Source organism: Elephantulus edwardii, unplaced genomic scaffold (assembly GCF_000299155.1).
Source record: "Elephantulus edwardii isolate Elephantulus edwardi_28Jun2011 unplaced genomic scaffold, EleEdw1.0 scaffold00100, whole genome shotgun sequence".
Taxonomy (NCBI): domain Eukaryota; kingdom Metazoa; phylum Chordata; class Mammalia; order Macroscelidea; family Macroscelididae; genus Elephantulus; species Elephantulus edwardii.
The window spans coordinates 12,882,275-12,886,769 of NW_006399850.1; positions in this window are offsets into that span (position 1 = coordinate 12,882,275).

Below are 4,495 nucleotides of genomic sequence, written 5' to 3' on the forward strand. Positions count from 1 at the left end.
CATATGGATTTCACCTGATGGGAAGCAGATTGATTACATCTGTGGAAGGAAACCTTAGAGAAGTTCAGTATCACCAGTGAAAACTAGGTGTTGATCGAGGAAGAGAACATCAATTTCTCATAGGCGAGTTTAAATTAAAGCTAAAAAAGATCAAATTAAATGTACACAGATCAAAATATTTTTGCATCTATGCCACCTGAATTTAAAAATCAACTCAAGAACAGATTTGAGGCCTTGAACACTAATGAATGAAGACCAGATGAACTGTGGGAGGCTATCAAGAATACCATCTGCAAAGAAAGCAAAATGTCATTCCAAAGATAAAGAAAGAAGAAAAGACCAAAATGTATGTTAGGAAAGACTCTGAATATTGCACTAAAGCACCAAGAAGCCAAAACAAAGGGAAGAAATCAATAATCTAGATAGCTGAATAGATTTCAAAGGGCAGTTCAGGAAGACAATGCAAAGTATCAAAATGAAACATAAAAGGAGATGGTGTCAGAAAATCAAAAGAGCTGAAATCACTTGGCCTTTCTTAAGCTGAAGGAACTAAAGAACAAATTCAAGCAGCAAATACTTAAAAATGCTATGCGTAGAATATTGAATGATTCAGGAAGCATTAAGAGACGATGTAAGAAGTATGCAGTCACTGTACCAAAAAGAATTGGCTGACACAGAAGAATTTCAAGAAACAACATATGATCAAGAGGCAATGGAAATGAAGGTAGAATTTCAGGCTACTCTAAAGGACTTGACAAAAAAAATAAGGCCCCAGGAGTTGATGAAATACCAATTGACATATTTCAACAAACAGATGCTGTCCTAGATGTGCTCACTAGATTGTGCCAAGAAATCTGGAGGACAACTACTTGGCCAACTGCCTGGAAGGGATCAATATTTATTCCCATTCTAAAAAAAAGGTGACCAGACAGAATGTGGAAATTATCACTCATATCACACAGAAGCAAAATTCTGCTGAAGATTATCCAAAAATAACTAGTACATCAACACAGAACTGCCAGAAGTACAAGCTGGTTTTAGGGGAGGTTGTGGCACCAGAGACATTATTGCCAATATCAGATGGATCTGGGGGGGAAGCAAAGAGTACCAGAGGAATGTCTGTGTTTCATTAACTATACAAAAGCATTTGACTGCATGGACCACAACCAATGGTGGGTAATCTTGAGAAGAATGAGAATTTCAGAACACTTGATTATGCTCATGCAAAATCTATGCTTGGACCAAGACCTCAGAGCAGAGCAAGGAAGCATGGCACTGTTCAAAATTAGTAAAGAAGTGCAGCAGGGATAAGTCCTGTCTCCATGCTTCATCAATCTATATTCAGAACAGATTATTCAAGAGGCTTGGCTTTATGAGGAGGAATATGGCATCATGATTGGAGAAAGAATCATCAACATCCTATGTTATGCAGATGACACATCCTTGTTTGCTGAAACTGAAGAGGACCTTAAGCACTGCTGTACAAGGTCAAGGACTGTAGTCTTCAATATGGGTTGAAATTCATCATCAATAAGACAAATATTCTGACCACTAGGCCAACTGGAAGCACCACGATAGATAGAGAAGAGATTGAGGTTGTTAACCCTTACAGCTGGAGGCTCCACAATCAGCTCTTTTGGCACCAGCAGTTGAGAAATCAAAAGACAAATTCACTGGGACACTCTGCTGTCAGGGACCTCTCCAGAGTATTGAAATGCAATAATGTCAGTCTAGAGACTAAGATGTGCCAGACCCAGGCCATGGTTTTTGCAATTACTTGCCATGCATCAGAGCAGGACAATGACTAAGAATGGGAGATGAATCAATGCCTTTTGAGTTGTGGTGTTAGAGAAGAGTTGAACATACCGTGGACCACCAACAAAACAAACAGTTTTGTCTGGGAGAAGGTGAAACCAACATTCTCCTTGGAACAAGGATTTTAAAGCTCCATGTCACACATTTTCAGCATGTGGTCAGGAAGGACCAATCCATAGAAAAGTGAGACTGGCTCAGGACAAGGCAGGCTTCAGAAGAACTGTTATACATAGGGTAGCTGTGAGTCACAGGCGACTCAATGGCCCATAACAAAAACCTTATGATGCTGCCTCTTGACTTCGTTGTTGAGATTTATTGTTTTCCTTGAGATACATTCCATATTGAAGGCTGCAGTGTTTGATCTTCTGCAGCAAGTATTTCAAGTACTCCTTACTTTTAGCAACAAGGTTGTGTCATCTGTAAACTGAAGGTTATTGATAAGTCTTCTTCCAATCCTGATGCTATATTCTTCACAACTTCTTCCATTTCCTCAAATAATTTTTTTAGCAGTTGATTAAGCATGGAGAAAAGATACAACCCTGACATGTGCTGCTGTGCTACAATCTCATAGACATGTGGTTCGAGGTCACTAGCTGCTCGGTGGGAGAAAAGTGGACAATTTCATCTTGTGCAATTAACTGCCTCTGAAAATCCACTGGAGGGTCAGCTGTGGATCACTTCTAACTCAACAGTACACAACAATCACAACAGTGTTCTGTTCCTTTTCTCTGTTCCTACAACAGCCTCTTAGTGTGGGTATAGGTTTTTCCGGAGCCCATTTAGGTATTCTGGGCTTTCCATTCTTTTCATTGTTAGCCATAATTTGTATGATCCACACAGTCAAATGTCTTTGCAGTTATTAAAACCCAAAAAGACATTTTTCTGGTATTCTCTACTCTCAGTCAAGTCCTATCTTATATCAACAATGATATTCTGGCATCACAACCTCTTTTGAATCTAGCTTGAACGTCTGTCAGTTTCCTGTCTATGTACTATTCTAGATGTCTTTGAATGATCTTTAGTAGTATTTCACTTGTAAGTGATATTATTTATTTCATTCAATAATTTCCACCATTCTGTTGGATCATCTTTCTTTGGAATGGGAACAAATACAGATCTCTTCCAGTAAGTTGGCCAGGCAAATGTCCTTCAATTTTCTGGCATAAACTGGTAAGCACATGCAGGGCTGAATCTGTCCCTTGAAAAAAGTCAACAGGTATCCCACCAATTCCTGGGGCCTTTTTAAAAATTTTTTTTAACCAATGCTAGAGAAGGGTTTTGTTGTTATGTTGTAGGTTGGTTGTTTTGGTGGGTTGTTTTGTTTTGTTTTTTCAATTTGCCAATGCCATTTTTGGAGAAGAGGCTGATTATCCTGTGGACTGCCAAAATCACAAACAGATATGACTTGGAATAAGTGCTCCTTGGAGGCATAGATGGCAAAGCTTGATTTCTCACACTTTACGCATGTGCTACAATAGTCTATTCCTTGGAAAGGAACATCATGCTTGAAAGAGTGGAAGGTCAATGAAAGATAGGAAGACTTGATGAAATGGTGTGACACACTGCAGCAGTGGGCTCAAACATGCTAGAGATGTGAAGATGGTACAGGATAGGACAGAGTTCAGATCCATTGTTAATATGGTTGCTAAGTGTATTTAACAGTACCTAGCAACAACAGTAATGACTGAGCTGCCAACACAAAGTTATGTGGTTTGATTTTGTTAGTTACTCTGCTGGAAAAAGATGTATAACCTCTTTTTGTGAGTTATTAACTTTGAAAACCCACTGATGGTTGGCTATGGGTTGGTTCTGACTCAATGTTACACAACAACAGGAAGAATGAGTCATAGTTGACTCGATGGTACCTAACGACAACAACAATAGCACCTTATTTGTAATAGTTTGTGGATTTGAACCATGAAGACATGGTTCAAATTGTTCGATTAGTAGCAAAAACATAGTACAAAGTGCATGGCTAGCCATATTATGTAATTTATCTCATTAAATAATTTTTTATTCATTATATTGACAGCACATAACAGCATCTTAATCTCAAATAAAATTGTGTTTACATTTGAAGTCTAGGTTTTCAAAATGAAAAACTAGGTAAACATCATCTATGTACTTTACTTCTCTTGCTTGCTTATATAAAGTACTATACAAATGCCAATGCACATAGAAAGCACATTTTGTGAGTGACAAATTTGCCCATAAACCTGATAAATTACATGTAAGTAATTTTCCTTTCATTTATATAATTTAACTCTGTATATTTTCTAAACATGTGCATCAGTTAATGTTACATCTTAAAAGATTATGAGATCTTGCAGATATTATTACAGGCTGTTTCTTTTCACATTTGTATGAACTTTAAATTTTAACAAAATGAGACACTATAACTTGTAGTTATTGTTGTTATGTGTCATCAAGTTCACTCCTTCTCATAAGCAACCCTATAAACAATAGCTCTGCACCCTCAGTCCAGTACTAAGAATCTTTCTTTTCTTGATATTGAGATGTGATCCTTCCTGAAATCTGCATTCCTTGATCTTCTGCAAGAAGTGCTTTAGGTCCTCCTAACTATCAGTAAACAAGGTTGTGTTATCTGTATAAAACAGGATATTGATGAGTCTCCCTCCGAACCTGGTGCCACTCTCCAGCTTCTCGGATAATTTGCTCA